Genomic DNA, 21,316 nt, shown 5'->3' on the forward strand with positions numbered 1-21,316 from the left:
GCTAAGGGGACTAAATAACACTGTACATCATAGATAAGTGGAAGTGTGATATTGCAAGAAACATAATTTCTGCTTATTTCTGAGTCTGTCATATAATTACCCTTTCAGAAACAAGCTTGCTTGTTTATTTTCAAAAAGCCTCCTATGCCTATACAGTGAATTTTTCTTTTCACTTAAAGATGGTTGAATACAGTAATAATAATAATTGCATTATTATTGTTATCATTATCATCATCATCATCATCACCCTAAGGAATACCCCTAACTCTTTAAGGAGATTGCATTTCATATGTGTGTGTGTGTGTGTGTGTATACATATGTGCCAATATATGTATATATAATGAGGACACATCGAATTGTTTTATTCAGAGGATTTTAATGAATAGATTTTTATTTTAAAATCATTAGTCTCATAACTATGTGAATGAGGGCTTTGAGAAGATCAAACCTGGAGTAGAGAAACCATTTTCAGACTATTGCAGTACTGTGCATAAGAGATAATGGGGTACTGAACGGCACTGAATGTTGGGATGGAAAAGAGAAGATGGAGTTCAGATATACCTGGATGGTAAATACATCAGGATTTTATAATTATTTGTTGAGTATCAGAGAAAACACTGAGACAGGATGAGGTGAAAGTTTCAAGACAAAGTTTGTAGCCAAAATGCCAATTTAGATGGAATATTTTTTGAAAAATCAGGACTAGAATGGAAATAATGAATTCAGTTTGGAGTATATTGAGCCTGAGATATTGACATTTCTGTGGTTATTTCTAGTGCACAGCTTGAAATGACCCTGAATATGGGGGTGAGGGAAAGAGGTTAAAATTTAGGAGTCATCAGCATATCTGTTATAACTAAATTCATGAAGGCCTGAGATTTCCCTGGATGATTGCATAATGAAGAGAATAGTGGGACCGTCTGCTGGGGGACTGCAAAATGTAAGGCTCAGACAGCAGAGGAGGATGTCATAACAACAAAGAGTGATATCAGAAAGTTAGAGGGACAATTTGGAGAGGATGCTATCAAGATGAAAAGAATATTAAGGAGACATAAACTTGAAAATGCAAAGAAAGATAAACAGAAAAAAAAAAAACAAGTCAGAAGCTTATAGTTAGAACATTGCCTGGTGCCTCTGTTAGCTCAGTAGATATATTTAACTGGTTGAAAGACTATAACACAAATTGCAGATTAAAACATTCAGAGAGAAGTTTGCAGTTCTCTCCATGGACCGTTATTAGGCGATGAAGACGCTTACAAAAGTTGAGGCACAAAGCCACACACAGAAGAAATTATGATTTGAAGTCCTGTCTGTCTTGTTCTCACGTTCAGACATAAGTTTGTGTTTAGAGAGAACAAGCAAACGAGCAGTGGGAGAGGCGTTGTCTAGGGACAAGCTTTAAATGCTAAGACAATTTCAAGAGCAGTTCCTTATCTGGGTCACTGCAATCCTGGATCTGGAACTCTGCTTTACTGGTCAGGAAATCTGATGTCCCAGTGCTAGCGCTGACTCAGAGGAAGTGACGGTCTTAACTGAACTCCCAAATGGATCATAAACAAACCAGGAAGCTGAGTTAATTTCTTTGGCTTCAGATTGACACAGTTTTCATGTCCACCGAATTATACACTTCTCTAGGATAATCAGAAGCCACATTAGATGAGAAGGCATCTGATAAGCATGATATCAGGGCACAAACAGGTAGAAGGAAAGTTTTAGGCATAATTCATCAGTTCCAAGCCAGCTGAAATGTTCTTGCCCCATATTCTTTCCGGGATTCAGAATGTCCACTGCCTCGTCCAGTGGCTCTCCCTTGGATAGTTTTCCATGGTCAACTAACAACTCCTTTCTCTTCTTCTCTTTCTTTGAACACCAATCAGTCTACTTTCTTTATTTGTGGTCAAAAGCACATCGACTTACAAAATAAAATGCACTATAAAGTAAGATTGGTAGTGAGACAGGCCAGCATTTACTTATGGGTTAGATGACTTTGAACAAGTTAAACAACTTCATTTCTTTCTTAGCCTGCTTTATTATATGTGGAAAGCAATACCTAGTCTTTGGGTATATAGTGAGGATAAAGGTGCACCTAGTCCCACACTTGGCACATAGTAGACACCCAAGAAAACGAAGAGGCTCTTTTATCTGTTAATGCTATGCCCTCTCTCCCCCACTTCCTCCCTCCCTCCTCCTCTCTCTCTTTCTCTCCCCTTCCTCTTTCTCTCCCTCTCTCCCCCTTCCTCCTTCCTCCCCGCCTTTTTTTCTCTCCCTAGATTCAGGTGCACACTGTTTTCATATGGCCATTCAACCCAATGAACATGCAAGCTTCCCGTGATCATGTGCTAATACTCACGGGTGACAGGTAGGATGTAACTCTAAGAACTGCATGCATTTGAATATTATTTATATTTGTTCAATTTTTTCAACACATCAGATATTTTTTAATTAATGTTAAAATGTGAAATAACATGAATTGCTGGCTGAGCATTTCTTTATTAAATATTTTTAAATTTTAGGAGTTATAAAAATGTGTAAGGATTTTGAGAAACTCTAGAAAAATTTTAACAAAATTAAGAGTACTAAAATAGACCATAACTCTCAAAGGAAATTCTGTAATCGCAATGAGGATCAGACAATTCTAAAAGGAAGAAAAGAACTCTAGAAATACAAATAAAAATGAAATAGTGCAAGACTAATCACAGAAAGATGCTAAATATGAATAGTAACCGAATTACAATCAACATGGAAAAACACAATATGAGATAAGTTTATTACAACTGTGATCCATGCCATGCTAGATATTAAGAACACAAGTTAATAAACATGCTAAATGTTGCTGAGAAGGACGATTTTCACTCAAATCATTCCTGTCCGATACTTGGTCATTAATGTGAAACAAATCTATAGACAATGTAATTTAGTAAAAGTCACTGAAATTAATTTATCTCCAGTATCTAATCACAGATAACTCTATGTTGCTCTCTCAGGAATTTAATCATGCAGTTAGCAAAATCACTATTTGAGAAGAACGAGATTATTAATTGTCTTTACCATTTAAATATACAAATAAATTCAGGGTATTAATATGTAACTTTATTAAGAGATAGTAAATCTTTGTATTTTAAGCGGATGAGAGCTAGCTGTTGTTTCTACTGTTAAGGTTTTTTTGATATATTATTATTGCTCTCATTGATAAGGAACTATTTAGGTTTAATTATTAGAATTGATTATGATCGTGTCCATTTTATCCACTTATTATATATTTGGTTAAATAGTTTCAACTTCAGATTTGTTGGTAAATTTCACCTTCCTGATTTTTTGCCCTGGGCATTTTAACTGACCCAGGCATTTTCACATTTCAGTTATAAATTTAATGACCCTTCCTGAGAGGAAAGTTTGACTTACTTAACAATCTGTGGTTGAAATTAGTTTTTCTCTATTCTTAAAACACTCCATATTCCATGAAGTGTTGCAAAATTGGTCACAATGGAATACAATTGAAACAAAAATAATATAACTAAAAATATAATATACGCTGGGAAATATGGATGATCTAAATAACCTAAAAATATAAGACAGATTTAGGTAGATGAGCGGTGTCAGGTTTTTTGCAAATTGCAAAAAACTGAGCTGTTCATTTTGCTTTGAGCAAAAAGAGAGATGGGGTTAGTTTAGTTACATTGTCCTTAATGGGAAAGAAATTATATATATATATATATATATATATATATATATATATATATATTCCTCTGGAGGAGTAGATCTTTTTTAGGGGGAGGACTATTTAAGGCTATCCTTATTTCTGTATTTTGTGATATAGGGGTGGGGGCTAGCTTACCCTTGAGAAGTCAACCTAGAGTATATAATATCACACATTGCATTTCAAATCACTACAGGATGTTTCCACTAGGTTTTCCAAATTTCACTCATGATTCTCTTCCTTGTAGAAGTTTTGACTTTGAAAGTTCAGGCGTTTTTAAGTTCTATTCGTGTGCAAAGCACATTTTGAATTTCTTTAATGTAGTCTGCAAGCTTGTTCTGTATTTATTTCACCCTTGCATAACTCAAAAGTAGTGGAACAGATTGTGCTCAGATTGGGCAAAAGCAATTACCAAACCCTTAGACAAGGCTAGTCATGGTCCCAGAAGATAATTTTGGGGAAAGCCATGATGGCACATAAATGCAGGATTATTAAAGGTTGTCATGACAGCTCAGCAGCATAGTATTTCCAGCACAGATCTTCCCATGCAGGTCTGCACTGTCACTTTAGAAACTGGGCAGCACTTTTCACACTCTGCATTAACTTTGGTTTTTGCGTATGCTCCTGGCTCTACGCTGATTGCAAATTAGAACAGCAGTGAAAATATTCAGTAATAAATATTGGCTTAGCACTTGAACATTGAGAAGGTGCTTTCATTATTATGTTTTGCAGTAGGTATTCACAACCCTATGTGTCATGAATAATTTTTTCTTCTTTTTGCACTTTAGAAATCTGAGACTCACCAGGTTAATAAAAGGTTCCAAGGCCACCTCAGCTCTTAAGGTACAATCAGGACTCTAATTCGGTCCTTTGTTCAACATTTATATCATGGAGGCCTCCTGTGTGCCAGGCACTGAGCCTGGCAAGGGTTTGGGGATGAACATGATGAGCAGAGTTTCTTTCTTCAAGAAATGTACAATCTGCGAAAAGAGATGCAAAAAAAAAAAAAAAAAAAAAAAGAGCATAAAATCCTGAATAATTAGACTGTTACAAGTTGTGATGTTCTAAAGGAAAAGCTCAGTGTTCTGAGAGAGGAGCACAAGGACACCTGATGGAGATTAGGTCGCCGTGATGAAGACGACGCAATTAAGTTGAGACAAGGATTTATAATAGGCTCTGACTCCACAGCTCACTTTTCAGCATTGTACTCAGACCGTCTCAGGATGGTGATCTGACGATAACACAAAGAATTCTTAACATTGAAAAATAAAGTCCTCATCTTTCTCTTTATTTAAAAATAAAAACTACTGGATAGTAGTCAAAATTCATGTTCTCTTTAACAATATCCAGGATAATAGGCCAGAATATAAATTCACAGATTTCTCCAGAAAGCACTTCTGGGTTCTGAAGCCAGGTGCGACTGACCTCCTAAAGCCCATGTAACACTTTGTCTAGTCTCCTCTTCATACATTTACACCTGTGTTGGGTGTAATTAGTTCTGCCAAGGTACACACTGTCCACAAAGACCATGACATTTACTATTTGCATTGTCAGAGGTGTGCTGTTTCAATATTCGGTATTTAATTGAATTGGCGGGTAGAGATACGTAATCTGTGCATGGGAAAGTATTCACACATAAGCAGCAGCATGGTGTAGCGTAAAGAGGAGGGTCTGCAGTGTCTGACCGATCTGGTCGCAAGTCCTCACCCCACCCTGTCTGATCTTGCTTGCTTCTCTGAGCTTTGGATTCCCTGTCTGTGAGATGGATGTTAACATCTCTCTCATAAGGCAGTTAGGCTGTTGTTGTGAGAAAACACAGTCTACATGTAAATGAGATAGATTGTCTCAACCACTCTAAATTAGTAGCTGCTATTATGTCTAATAATTCTCCTGCACTTATGACTTACCCATCTCCTATAGCTGTCTGCAATTCAGTCATGGAAATCAGAGAAAAAATTTGAGTATCGATTGGGATATTTAATGTACTATGTAGATATTTGTGACATATCAACATGTAATAAATGATAAAGATGCCAAGACATTATGATCTATCAAGAAGATGACCAGATAAGGCTTCTATTTTACTCTGAACTACAATTTGTTAGTATAGCATTGTTATCCAATCAAAATGTATTATGATATGAATGATACTGCTTCTAGATTTTTAAGATTACTGTTAGATATATCTGAGAATAATTACAATGTAGTAGGACCGCATAAGCCCCAAATCACTTCTCTACATATGTTAAATCCCCTTTCCTTGGTTCCAGGAAAGGCATCTTAGTATTCACCGTCACTGATGCATCCCTATGCTGGCTTTGCAATGATAATAGTAAACAAACCTGCCATGCCAGTCCATGAACCCTTCTTTGACTCACAGAGAAACCTGGGATGGGCAGTGATCAGCAACACGAGCAGAGGGAGAAATGTGAGTTCCTGCCGTTAAGCCAAAGGAGGGACGTTAATCCCCAAAGTGCACAGAAAGAAATCAGTACTCAAAATAATAATACAAATATCCATCTTTGTCCTTATTTCAAACTCACCAAAGATAGCATGAGCAAGAGAGACTATAAACAGAGAACATCTTTTCAATAGCGCATCACTATCCCTTTAATGTTATCTATATTTACCCTTGGTTCCTACTTAAATTTAAATTACTTCTAGTTGTTGATACATTTTCTCTACCTAAATACTTCCTGTCTGGAATGTAGCAGACAATGGCTTGATGATTATTATATTATTATTTATTATTATTTTCAACTTCTCCCCTCTCTTCTTGAGGTAATTGCTGTTGGGGACCATATTCAAGTAACTGGGAGATCCGATGTTTCCAGCCCTCCCTGGGCATTTCTTGGTGGTCAGTTGTCACACCGATGCACCACATAGCAGAGCTCTCTTAGTGGAGTGCTTTGATTTATATTTTTCATACAGTTGGATGTTCTGAGTAGTTTTTGTAGTAGATCCCCTTGGCACTCAGCAGATAGTCACAAGAGAAACGTGGCACTGCCTTTCCTGCATTGAGCTTTATGGACTGTGGCTCCTCTCCACCTGGCTGGTGCACAATCTGTCCATGGACATTTTGGAAGACAGTATTTTTATTCTTTTGTCAGCACCAACAATTGAGAAGGATGAGGGAGTCCTAAATTCTGATTGCCTGTGAGTAACAGATTTTAGAAAAAGGGCTTCAAGAGTGGGAACCACTAGTATGCTTCAAGTTCCTCTAATGTCAGCTAGGCCGAGATATTCTAATCGAAGGCACTTGACTCATGTCTTCCTTCTTAGCAGTGACCATGGAAACCTCTGCGTCCTTTCTGCTCTGTGTGTTCAATGGGCTGAATGTCTGTTAGAAATGCTCAGGCAAAGAGAACCTTTAAACATTTTAAAACCAAAATTTTGAAAAAAGGCCTGACAACTGGATTTAATGGAACTAGAAACTTTCCCCTAAAATAGATTGCAGTTGTTCAATGACATTGTAGCCCAAGTTCAGGCTAAGAGTGGCCTGGGTTACATGTATCTATTGTAACTCTTTGAGTGGACAGGGCAAAGAGAGGTTTGTGAATGCTCAAAGATGCAGTGCTGTGTATGTGTGTGTGTGTGTGTGTGTGTGTGTGTGTGTGTGTGTGTGTGTGTGTGTGTCTCCCTTGGCACCTGCATTGCTTCCTCCACAAATGCCCTTCTGCTCTGCCCTCACTGCAGCCTCTGTCTGTGCAGAGTCTACCGATTTTTTAGGCTCAATTAAACATCACTTATTCTACACAGTTAACCTGGCCCTCTTCATCTAGAAGGAATCCTTTCCCCTGAATTCACCAAACATTGAATGTGATCTGATTCTCTCTAAGGGCCTTTTTTGTTTCTGTCTTGTGTTTAAGAATGAACATAGTTCCCTCATTTCTCAATAGACTAGACTATCACTGCACCCATATTTGACACATTGTTGGCCTTCAGAATAAGAATGTTAAATGAATGTGAAACACTAATGAGTATCATAATGCCAGTCCAAGTCCTAATGTGTGTGGTACAGGTAATAGAGATCAATAATACACCAGTATCAAATTCCAGTGCTCGAGATTTTCTAATTTCCCGAAAAATCTGACTAGGTTCTTCAGGTATCACTAGTGCTTCAGTAGAGGAATTATGTGTTTGCTGCATCGTAATCTGGCAGATAGATCACCCCAGCCCACCCTTTTGCACTCTCTAGAGCACTGCCCCCTATCAGCAATATGCCAAGACCCGGCATTTTAACCTGAGTGGGTCAAGTTAAGAAAAGCAGTAGCTTGGGTGGGGATTCCAGGAACAAATAAACCATGGATCAAATTCACAAGCCAACTGAGAAAAAGACCTTAATTCTTGGCAAAATAGCCATGGCTTATTTAATGTTGACTTTAGATATTTTGGGGAAATCTGTTCAACAAGTTCTTGTTGATAACTTTGCTGGATTCTATGAGAGGATGCTAAACGATAAAGCAGGCACCACTGCCAGAAAGTGGAACAACTGGACATGTATATAGAAATCATTCAATGCTTTATTAATTCTTTCCAAGCAACCACATTCTACCCTAATAGTCAATGCTATTTCTACCTACTTTCAGCATTTATTTAGCAGCCATATTCAATTTCATATTTTGCCCACTTATTTACTTATTTATGACTTTTATTCATTTAAATATGTTAGCGTTAGATTGTAAAGACTTGCATGATATATGTGTTCACACTTTGAACCTGTTTTATTGTCTTTCTACAGTGTTCCTGCCATATTTCACTACAAAATGGACGTTTTGGCTTCTGGAATCTGAGTGTTGGAACCTGTCTGAATGTCGTTTGGTCCAGGTTTCTCCTCCATGAATAAATGCCCTTTTCAAGAAGCAGATACACTCTGACGAATATGTACGTGGGTCTCACGAAATCTCCAGGTAACAAACAGCAAATTCTCTTCTGGACAGCTCCCATTTTACAGAGTAGTGTGCTAATTTTGGTTGGTGGGTTTGTGTGTGTGTGTGTGTGTGTATGGATTTTCATTATTTATCTGTTATCTATTTTTAATTAAAACTTCATTTTTAGAGCATTTTTAGGTTCACAGCAAAATTAAGGGGAAAGTACAGAAATTTCCCATACATCTGCTGCCCCGACACAGGCACAGTGTTCCTCATTGTCTACAACCCCCACCAGAGTGGTACAGTGGTATAGTTGTTCCAATTGGCGAATCTACATTACACATCATAATCGTCAAAGTCCATAGTTTACTTCCGGGTTCTCTCATGGTGTTGTGCATTCTGTGGGTTTGGGCCAATGTATAATGACATGTATTCACCATAATAGTATTATACAGAGTAATTTCACTACCTTAAAAATTCTCTGTGCTCTCCCTATTTATTCTGTCTTTCCTCCCCCACATCTGGTATTTTTACTATCTCTGTAGTTTTGCCTTCCCCAGAATGTCATATAGTTGAAGTCAAACAGTAGGTAGCCTTTTCACATTGGCTTCTTTCACTTAGATGAATTTAAGGTTCTTTCACGTCTTTTCATGCCTCAATAGCTTGTTTCTTTTTACTGCTGGATAAATATTCCATTAGCTGGATGTACCACAGTTTATCCACTCACCTACTAAAGGACATCTCAATTGCTTCCAAGTTTTCACAGTTATGAATAAGGTTGCATTCATGTGCAGGTTTTTGTTCAACGTAAGTTTTCAACCACTTTGAGAAAATACCAAGGAGCTAGAAGTCATATAGTTGTGCATTTTACATTCAGGTCGGGGATCTGTTTTGAGTTAGTTTTCATGAACAATGTAAAGTCTGTCTCTAGATTTAGTTTCTGGCCTCTGTATGTACAGTTGTTCCAGCACCATTTATTGAAAAGAGCATCTTTGCTCCACTGTATCGCCTTTGCTACTTCATCAAAGATCCATTGACTATATTTATGAGTCTGTTTCAGAGCTTTCTATTCCATTACACTGATTTATTTGTCTGTTCACCATGCTACACTGTCTTGATTACTATAAATTTATATAAAGTCGTGAAGTCATAGAGTCTCAATCAGCCAATTGTGTTCTTCTTCTTCAGTACTGTGTTGGTTATTCTGGGTCTTTTGCTTCTCCATATTAACTTCAGATTTAATTTTTTTTTTGATAGCTACAAAATAACTTTCTGGGGTTTTATTGTATTTCATTGAACCTATAGATCAATTTGAGAAGAATTGACATTTTGGCAATATTAAGTTGTCCTATCCATGAACTGGAATATCTTCATTTATGTAGTACTTTTATTTCTTTTATCAGTGTTTTGTAGTTTTCCTCGTATAGATCTTGCACATATTTTGTTATATTTATAATTATTTCATTTCGAGGGGTGCCAATGTAAATAGTATTGTTTTTCATTTCAAATTTCGCTTGTTCATTGCTAGTATGTACCAAAGTGGTTAACTTCATATTTTAACCTGGTATCCTGCAATCTTTCTATAATCACTTAATTACAGGAATTTTTGTCAATTCTTTTGGATTTCTACATAGAAAATCTTGTTATTTGTGAAGAAAGATAGTTTTATATCTTTCTTCCTAATCCATATAGATTTTGTTTCCCTTTCTTGCCTCCTTGCATTAGCAAGAACTACAGCATGACGTTAGAAAGGAGTGGAAAGAGGGGACATCCTTCCTTGCCTTGTATCTGATATTAGTGGGAACGCTTTGAATTCCTCACCATTATGTGTGATGTTAATTGTAGGGTTTTTAGAGATAATCTTTACAAGTCAAGAAAGTTTTTTTTGTTCCTAGTTTATTTGTATTTTGACAAATGCTTTCACTACGTCTGTCGATATATGGTATATTTTCTTTAACTCATTGATGGGGTGAACTGCATTGATTTTCAAATGTTGAACCATCCTTGCATATCTGGAATAATTTCCACTTGGTCATGGTGTCTAATTGTTTTTGTATGTTTTTTCATCTCAATTGTCTAATATTATATTGAGGCTATTTGCATCTATTTTCATGAGACGTATTGGTCTATAGTCGTATATTCTTGGAATGTTGTTATCCGGTTTGGGTATTAAAGTAAATCAGGCTTTATAGAATGAATTAGTAAGTATTTCCTCTGCTACTATCCTCCGAAAGAGATTGTAGGGAAATGGCATAGTGTCTTCTGCAAATATTTGGTAGAATCTGTTATCTGTATTTATATTAATCTTCAATTGTCCTTATCTAGACTGAATTTATACTTATCTATAATTCATTGCTCGTCAGCTATGCCAGATTAAATAAATTCAGTGTTCGGCCTTAAAAGAGAAAATACCTGTTTGTTTTTCACAAGAATAGAACCCATGTCTTTAGTTTTTTCATTTTCATATGCGTTCTGACCTGGGTTTAAACTCTAGCTCACGATTAAAATGTAAATCCTTGAATAATTTTCTTAAATTCTCTAAGCCTCAACTTCTTTGTCTGTAAAATGTGGTTTGTGATATCATGTATGTCATTCTCACACATCTATAGCGAAAGTCAAATAAGTTCATGTGTATAGAAGTACTTTGTAAGCTGCCTATATGTGCATATACATGTGAAATTCAAGCTTATGTACATTCAAAATATTAACCTGAAACAGGGTTCCTAAGTGTGACTATATGACTCTGGAAGAAAAGAATGACTCCAAACTCCCAGTTCATCTGAATATAGACCATCATGAGGGATTTTTGATGGTATGTCAAATGTCATTATTAATTTGCCTCATTGTGACCCTTTTAAATGCCCCAGGAACATTTGTTTATGGAAAGTTCAAAAAAAGCTGCCTCAAGTTTCTTATTGTAGGCTGGTTCTCCCTTTGGCTATTCTGATACTCCAGCCCGTTTCACATGGCTTTATACCTTGTCCTCCATTTCCATGAATTCTAGAATCGTTTCTAGGATGTGGCTGGAAAACAAATTTGTTTTGTTTTGTTTTTATTGCTCATTGATCTCTACATAACAGTTGCATTTAAGAGGTACCCTTTCCATGCTCCCACACTCCCAGAATTGTCACAAATGTGAGGATAATTACTCACACGAGAAACTGTCTAATGGATACCTGAGAGGCCTCTTCTGTTTGCTTAATAGGCCTGGGACACACAATGAAAGGTCTGTGGGTTTGTTTGTTTGTTTTTTTTTTATATAAAACACCCCTTCCTGCACTTCAGCCTGCTCTTTTCCATTTGAAATTCAATGAGCTTGGAGATAGCAACAGATCCTGCCTCTTATTAAGCATCCATAAGACTATATTTGTCATGTAATTGAGGAGGTTGTGGCATGTGGAGACCCAAGTCTTTGGCCTATAACCTTGCACCTCCTGTGCAGGGGACACAGAAGAAACCACATTACTCATCATAGTGGCTAAATAAGGAGAAGTGTGTGCAGGATTTGCTGGTGTAGGATTTTTCGTTTAATTAAATCTGAGTTTATATCTGCCCAAGGGACCTTATTGATAAAGAGAGGGTGCCGAAAAGCTTTGTTAGTATTTAAGTCCCACAATAAACTTTTTCCTGATATAATTAAAGTCTCTCCATTGATTTTGTTCTCAAGGAAGGTTACTGTTTTTGAGTCAACATTGTCATTGCTGCTTTGTATATATGAAACAACTTTATTAGTCCTGTGACCTTGGGCAAGTCACTTAACCCCTCTGACATTTGGTATATAGCAGAGTTATTAAAGCTTGTTAAACAAAGCTGTTGTCAGGATGACACCAATAATGAATACTTAGAGAGGGAACCTGCCTGCATGACGTCAGTTCATCCTTGCAATACTAGTAGGTGGAAGATAGGCCAGTTTGTTTTTTGGGGGGTGGGTGGTGTGTATTTAACCCTAAACTCCAGATGAGGATCCACGTTCAGAAAAAATTAAGTAAACTGTTTAATGTTGCAGAGCTGAGAGGTTGCAAAACAGAGATTCCCTTTGGCTGTTTTGACACCCATAACACATCAGACCTACATACATTCTCTGACAGGAAAGCTTGACCTCATTTAAGAATCTCATATAGACTCAATATGTTACAAGAGGCTGGACATTTAAAAGAACAAATAAAAACTCCACTAGGAATCCATCAAAACTGAACCAGAAGTGTGCTGGGGTGGGTTGCACTGTCATGGGACAGTTGCCTGTTAAATTGTTAGGAGTTTTCTGAGCCAGTTGTTAAACACGGCCGTTATTAAAAACTAACTTATATAAATATAACTAATTAAATTATAGTAAAAACCAAGGTGATTAATATAACTTATTTCTTCCTAAATGTTTTTCCTACAGTTTCTATTATCTGTTCTCTTGAGCGTGTTGTATCTATATGTCGGCCATACTATTATAATGGTCACTTACTCCATACATAGCATGTCCCTTTAAATATTAGGTTCTCAAAGACTGCAGCTTCCATCTTGGGTTTCTTTCTCTCTGTCTCTTGGACCTCTCACTCTAGGGAAGCCAGCTGCCATGTCTTCAGGACACAGGCAGCCCACAGAGAGGCCCACGTGGCAGGGAAATGAGGTCTTCATCTTGCAGCCAGAGAGCAGCTGAGGCCTGGCAATAACCACATGAGTTTGGAAGTTTTCAAACGACTGCAGTCCCAGATGACAGCTTTAATACAACCTCAAGAAAGACCTTGAGCCAGAACCAGCCAGTTAAGCTGCTCCAGTAATAGAAAACTAGTACGGTAGCAAAGCATCTAAATATTCTTCACCTTGGTGTCTCATTTTGGAGGAGTTTCTATAGAAGTCAGAAAACCTCTATTTTTCCCTAAGCCTTACAAAATTGTGAACAAACCAAAAATTATACTGACTATGAGTATAAATGTTTGTCCTCTTATATTTCATTAGTAGATCCAGACAAAGGCAACTCACCCTGTTATTTGAACTTATTTAACTTGAGGAAAGGCTTATTATTTCAAATGTGAATTTAGATATGAAATAATATAGCCTGCTGACAAACTTTATTTTTTTCTCTTTAAATATGAACCATCAACATGCAAAATTAAATCATGGTTATCCAAGAAAGTCTCTGGAAGGTCTATGCAGAATACGAATAGCTTCTTCCCAGCAGGAGTAAAAATTATGGGCTTGTCCTTATTGGGTAAGGGAATAAATGTGGCCAGGAAGAGTGTTACAGCAATACACAGCAATTCTATTTTTACAGAAGTTAAGGTAACTAGCTAAGAAGCTTGGGGTATTTTTGCCAATGGAAGAAAGTTTAATGGAGACCCTGGAACTAACCTAGAACTTTCACACATTTGCTGTTACTGCTGTAGCTCTTAGGGGGATAGTTCTTGGCTACTGGAATTAGGAAAGACTAAAGTAAGCCAAAGGCCCGTGATGGTCGCCATGAATTAGTGTCCTTCATGCCTGTCCGGATCTTTCATAAACTAAAACACAAGATGTTTTGTGAATCTAAAATCCAGGAAACAATTATTTTTGTAGAAAGTTATTCTATCAGTACTTGTGTTTAAATATGAATATATTTTTAACTCAAAAAGCATATAATCATTACATAATTTTTATATTACTATGTTATGTAACTTAATCGAATCTCTTTTAGATTCACCAGTTTTTTTTCCTTCAGTTTGGAGAATAAAAAAATTCTCATATAGTCTTCAACTGATTGACATTTGGCATATTCTAAACAAACCTAATTATTTGTGTTGTCTTTTATTTTATAGAGTAAAGGAACAAATTTTTACGTGACATAAAGCATAAAAGATATGTTAACAGCTTTATCATTCTGAATTCAGGCAAATTAAGAATTGTTACCAAAGTAGATAATAGTAAGTCTTAAATATCTGAAGGCAAGAAATATCTGTAACTTACACTAAAAAACATACACGATGAACAACAATAATTTTTAAGAACTGAACTTTTCAAAAGTAAGAAATAATTTTAATGATTTAAGAATATAAAATGGCACAGAGAATTAAAAGAATATTTTGAGGCCATGGAGGAAACTTTGCAAATCTGGGCACATAAAAACTCAGTCATTATACAGAAAGAAAAAGGTCTATATATTAATTTTATTACATTGTTACATTATTTAGGTAACAGTTTGCAGTAAATGATTTATTAATATGACTTTATATGTATTGTTAGGCATAAACAGTTACATAAACATATAAACTAATAAATTTAAAGTTTTAAATACAATTTTAAAATATAATTATCAGTATTTTAAATAAAATAATGTATATTTCCTATTAAGTCACCCTTCATGAAACCACAGTAATTTTGTAAACAAGCAGAAAATCATGCCTGTTATCTTGCATACATATTAATATTTCTCTGAAATGATTAAACTAGTATAGTCTACAGTTTATAGTAATTATAATCTTTAAACAAATTCTGTTTTTTCCAGACACAAGGGAAAACTAGAGGACAGAAATTCAATAACTGTTCAATAAAATGACCATTTATTTTTTTATAACTTTTTATAATATTTTTTATAATTTTAATAATTTCGAGGTAACTACAATAATCATTTAACAATACCATTGAAAACATTGCATATTCTTATAATTTGTAGCTGTTTAAGAGATGAAAGTATATTAATGTACATTTAATGACTTACATTTGGGTCTTTTTAACTTAGAAATTGTCCAGGCACCCAAAGATTATTTATTAGTTAACTCGATCATGTGTCTAAGGTCTTAAAATTAGCCATATGGAAATGACAGCCTCAATTTACATATGAAATCATTATGATTTGCAGGATCGTCAGAATTTCATAAAAATAATCTGTTTAGAAAGAAATCCATAATGAGTATTCCATCTAATTGAGTCTCCCCAGCCTTGTGCTATCTCTGAAATTCCTGGTCAGCTTTCAGCCTCCCAGCAGCTGTGCTCTGCTTGGCCTTCTGCAGCCTCACCCTGACCTTGAGCAGTTTATGCAGATGTTCATGACTCTTTCTCTCTGTTTCTCTTTTTTGTAGTATCCTGCTCCCAGAAATCTCAGCTGCTCTTGTGGCATCAAACTCGCATTGCTGTTTTCTTGGCCCAGTCCTCTCTGTTCAGGCACTATTTTCATATATATATGAAAATATATATATATACCCCACATGGTGGAGTCATGCGTCAGTTACCACCAGACAATTAGTGTTTTCTAACTTTTCATTTTTATTCTTAAATCACAAAATAAAAAAAATTCTCTTTAAAGAACATATTTATGTTTGGATTCCTTTCTGGGAAAAAAAAAAAAATAGCAGGAATTCTGTTCCTAGGTACAACAGAATAAACACTTTTTCTGTGATTGTAAATACGGCAAATGCTCACTGAAAGATCACTGGAAATCTTGCCACTTACGGAAGGGGCAGAAGTCTTATCCTTTAACCTAAACAACCAAAGGATTCTATACCCAAGCATCACTAGAAATGATATCCGTTGGGACTTGGTTTGCCTTTCAGTAGTGTCCTGCATCTCTTTAGAGGTACCCAGCCTTCAACTCATCTATATCTATATCTATCTATAGATCTGTATCTCTAGATTATACACACACACAAACACACACACAAATATAAATTATAAATGCTGACATAAATTGTATTCTACAATAACAGGTCAGGAACTTCACTGGACCTCATCGTATTTGTGTTGTGAAAAATAAACCATCTAAAACTCATGAAACAGCCTCTTGAGCTTCAGGTATACATGCCAGAATTCGCAATATTTTGGCAAATATGAGGAAGATTTACAGAATTTTTTAATGCCCCAAAAGTTGCCAAATGGGATAATTTCTTAAATTGAAGAACTATGCCAAAAGCATTTTAAAGACAAAGAATAAGAATAAAGAATAAGGAAGTTCTTGAGTCATCAGGTATCCTTTGGACTTACAGTAGAGAAAAAATAAGGCAGTTCAGATACAGTTACTAAAATAAGTACAAGACTCCCACCTTTTCTCACTCATTCTTTTTTTTTTTCAAGGTAGTAATTTTTAGGGAATGGATGGATTTCCTACCCTAGATCTTTTACCTCTCTTGTTTTTAGGAAGTAATACTTTCTATAAACAATTTTATTTTTCTAGAAGGAGTACAGGAAATTAGCAAGGCAGTATTTGAACCTAGGAGACATTTTATTTTTTACACATATTATGTATATGAGTTATTTCAGTCTTTCATTTTTCCCAGCCAAGGAAGATGTTGGTGACAAGGCTGTTTTCTAGGCAAAGCCTCTTGCTTTCTCCTGACACAGACTGTTTCTTTCAAATTTAGCTTATCTGTGGAAAATCTTATTCAGCTCCCCTCCTCTGATTTAGAGAATTAAACTAGGTGTAGGAAATTACTTCCCTGGGTCCTATGCACCTCATTTCCACCCTTGAAAAGGAGAGATTTCTCTTGGGGACTCCAGTGTGCTCTTCACCTTTGGAAGTATAATGCGCTGCCTCTTTCTGAATTTTGCAACCACAGACAGACATTCAAAAGTTCTTCCTCCTAAGCTTCTGTTCAGTTTCTGCTACTTCGGGCAGTCATTCCTCTTCTGGTTCATATTTTCAGCATCTCCATGTTTCACTGAATATGCTTGTACATTTTTATTTCTGATACCCCTGCATGGTTTTGAAAGGATTGCTCAAAAGGAAAGGGGCAAATGCTGATTTCATGCCACTATTTCCAAAATAGACTCCCAGTTCTTTTGTTTTAAATGGATTCTATAGAGTGCACGTAATTGGATTATTAATCCGATCTAGAGATTCTCTTTAGATTATATTACTACCTACGTTTTAGAGTTTTTAAAAGTCGATATATCTAAAGCATTCACAACAGTTTAGGAAATGCTGCTAATATATAATTTTGGATTCCTTTTATTTTGGTTTTTGTCTGTGAGTGAACCCCAGTAGGTATAACCACTTACTAGGTTTAATAATGTTGGTACTAGAAAAAGCAAACAGAGGCACTTATCAGCTGTGGCTCCTCCATTATTTGCATTGCTTCAAAAATATTTTTATTAATATTTACAGAGTAGTTCTCAAATGAGCCTAATTTTTACTTCGAATACATAAGGGATAAATTGCATCCATTCCTTTAATTTGCATCAGCTTTTTTTTTTTTTTTTTGAGGAGCTTCTGGTATTGGAATTCATTTACAGATTTACAGCATGGACCAAAGTTCTATGATTCATTTAAAGAAAAAGATCATGTGAGGTAAAAAAAAAAAAAAAAAAAAAAAAAAAAAAAAAAAAAAAAAAAAAAAAAGAAAGAAAGAAAGAAAAAAGTGTGAAACATTAAATTCCGTATAAAAGTAGCTGTACTTTTAAAACTTTTAACCAGTCCCCTGCCATCTGAAAATATCTGTTGTGACAACCAATCATTGTAAAGATTAAAAAACTTCCTCATTTTCATTTTTATGAACCATTCTGTGACATCATACCTCTGGACTTCATATTAGTTTTGAATTTCAAGACTCCCAGTATGGGGACTGTTCTTTTGTGCACCGTAAACTCTTACTAAATACTATTTCACTGACCTGGTTTTAATTTTTACTATTTCTGAATTTTTGACACTATGGATACTTCAAAGCCAAGAAATACTTGAAGCTTGCCCCTAGGAGCCAGTAGCCAATAAGAAAGTGTAGTCTCAAGATTGGAAGCTCACATTGAGCACAAAGAAAGTTTACAAAAGAAAAAGTACAGTTCAAAAATGTCACAATCAACAGTCTAAAAAGTCAGGCAAAAGAATTATTAAATAGAAAATGGATTCCTGTCCCAGAACAATTGGTCTCTGACTTAATAGTCTCCAGTTTTATCCAGCAGTAACCAAGTAAAAGCAATATAAATAAATAATAAATATGTGAATTAATACTCAGTAGTGTTCCTTATTTCTACCAAGAAAGTGGAACCATTTAAGTTAATCAGTTGTGAATGATGTATGGAAAAAAATTATACACATATAGGTAACCATTAATTTAGGCACTTCCATGCAAGAATATAAATATGTATGCACATTTATACTCATTTCCATCACTCTCCCTAGTCATGTCTTAAGTTGGAGATGGTATTTTAGGTGTTGGCTTGAGCCATTTTGAGGAGTTACTCAGTTTTCTTGGGTTTGTCCGAAGTATACAGGAGGTGTATGTATGTTGCTAAACTTCTGTTTGTTTTTCTCCTATTAATTTGTCTTTTATTACTGGGAGGGAGGTGAGAGGCAGGTCTCAGACAAGAACCTGGAAAGGTAGAAGAAAGTTATTTTGTGTCTCCTGTAGTGTGCTTGGTAGTATAGCAGAGACAGCAAAGAGGCCACATGATTGTAGCCTAGTGAGCCATATATGGAGGGCGGGAGAATTTGGGAGTGGAAAGAGAGAGTCAAGCACCAGTGGAGACCTCAAGGCAAGGCAAGGTTTCAGGGTAGACATCTTCAAACCCTGTTAGCAGGCGTTCATCCAGGTTGCTGGGCAAAAACAAAACTGCAGAGGTAAAGACTATTCAAGGGATTCTTGTTTTAATCCAGGTCAGAGGTAAGAGTGGCTTGAAGGAGAGTGATAATGGTAGAATTTTTCATACATGATAGAATTCTGGACATATTTACTGATAGATTTGATATATGTTCTGAGAGAACATGAGAAGACAAATTTTTACTTTGGGTAATTGTTCAGTTTACTAAAATGGAGAACACTCAGGAAATAAGTTACAGACTAGTGGTTGGAAAGACAAGTTCTAGTTTAGTTATGTAATATTCGAGTGTTTTTTTTTCCATATCCAAGTGGAAATTTAACTGCATAATCCACTGTATGTTGCTGCAACTCTGGGAAGAAGTCAAGACTGGTAATTGTAGTTGAGACCTATGAGCATGTATCCCTGTCATGATTGAAAGAGATATTTAAAGGCTCCTAATCCAATTCATGCATTTTATGTATATTGTTTCATAATTTTCTTCCCAAGTTTTTTTCTTATAAATGCTATAAAATAGGGAGCGCTCTTTCAAAAGATTCTGTTTTGTTGTGGAATTAGTAGCTAGACTTTTTTTTCTTTTAATTTGAATCAAAATTTGATTCCCTTAAATATTTATTCATTGCTCATTATTCAGTCTCATGAAATACACAAAAAGTTCACATAACAGACTATAGAACATACGAAGACAGTAATTACTTCTGATGTAAAGCTTCTACATTCTGTGTTAGATATTCTCACTTTTAAATGACTCATTCTATAACCCGTAATGGTTTTCTAGACCCACTTCTACTTTATCCTTCCCTTTATATATATGCTAATAGTTAGCAATGCACTATGCAAACCATATATCTCAGAATGAGACTTTTCATCATTTATTCTGAGCTGAAAGTAAAATGAATATCCAAGTATTTTGCACAGTTCCATGATCCCATGTCTCTCCATGGAGGACAGGCCTAGAGTATTTGAAAGAAAATAACAAAAATCAAAAACAATGTTTTTAATGAACATAATCAATTTTTGTTTAATTAAGGGTGTATACTTTAAGTTGTAATTGGGAATGAAATCCTTTAGGCTACTCATAGTCTCTGGCATATGCTTGTAAAAACTATTCTAATTAGTATGATTTATGAATGGAGGGTTGTGTGTGCGTGTGTGTGTATGTCTGAATTTGACAAACTGACTTAAAAGTTCTGCCCTATTTTTTTTATGAAGGTTAATGGAATGAAATTTCTACTGTGAAAAAAATAAACACAAGCCATTGTGTAGTGTTAATAAAGGATAAGAAATAATACCTTGTGTCCAGAAGCAACAATAGAAGATTTAGAATGAATATATTTGTCTACATTAAAAACAAATTCTGTTGTTTTCTTAAAGTATGATAAGTTATATAAAGAATAGAAACCACAGTAGATGTTCTGTACTTTGACATTGGTAAAATGCCTGCTAAAGTGTATCACGAAATATAACCCAGAAAATTGGTTTATTGCAAAAGGACACAGTAGCACGGGTTAGAAACTAGCTAAATCACAAGAGAGACCAATGATGATTACAGCTATGGCTTCTCTAAGCTTTAGGTCCTAATGTATAGTTAACCTTCTGATTGGGGATATTTTCATCATTGCAGTCTGCAAATGAAGTAATTTAGGAAGTGCTCAAACTAGTGCTCAGATGAGCTGTATGTTGAATTAAAGATGACCACAAATTATCTGACAGTCTTTCCATCAAGATGCGAAGTTTCTGTCCCCTCCCCATTAATATGAGCAGGTTCTGTGGCCACTTAACCAGAAGAATACAGAAGTTACCTTGTGATATTTCCTTGGCCTAGGACTAAAATCTTCCACTCCTATCTTCTTTTTGTTTACTTCCTCTGGGATCTCAGCCGTTCTACTGTGATAAACCCAAATTACATAAAGAAGGCTTGTATAGGTGCTCTGGGCAGCAGACTAGCTGAGCTCCCACCTGACAGCAAAGACCAATGTCCAGCCACACTGAGCCTTTGCATGATGCCAGCCCCACCCACCATCTGAAGACAACTGCATAAGAGATCCCAAGGGGGAAGTCCCCGGCTGACCCCTACAACCCATAGAACTATGAGAGTTTATAATAAATTTTGGGAGCAAGTGTGGTTGTTACACAGCAATAGATAACGACACAACCTTTAAATGGTGACAAATGTGGTATTTAAAACAGAGCTGTAATCCTTCAGCAAAAGATCATTTCATCGATTTACATTAGAAAGCATTTGAAGATGCACAGATTA

General features: G+C 35.8%; 1 protein-coding gene across 1 annotated transcript in view; it reads left to right on the forward strand.

Annotated features, from left to right (window-relative positions):
• Positions 1–2,327: 2,327 nt before the first annotated feature.
• Positions 2,328–21,316, forward strand: part of ARPP21 (cAMP regulated phosphoprotein 21) — a 293,441-nt gene continuing 274,452 nt past the window's right edge. Inside the window, exons 1-3 of the mRNA XM_036219282.1 lie at positions 2,328–2,359; positions 4,486–4,540; positions 8,439–8,607. The gene's annotated coding sequence lies outside the window, so the exon portion shown is untranslated. The remainder of the gene's footprint in view (positions 2,360–4,485; positions 4,541–8,438; positions 8,608–21,316) is intronic.

This window comes from Rousettus aegyptiacus, unplaced genomic scaffold, assembly GCF_014176215.1.
Source record: "Rousettus aegyptiacus isolate mRouAeg1 unplaced genomic scaffold, mRouAeg1.p scaffold_m13_p_4, whole genome shotgun sequence".
NCBI classification, from domain to species: Eukaryota; Metazoa; Chordata; class Mammalia; order Chiroptera; family Pteropodidae; genus Rousettus; species Rousettus aegyptiacus.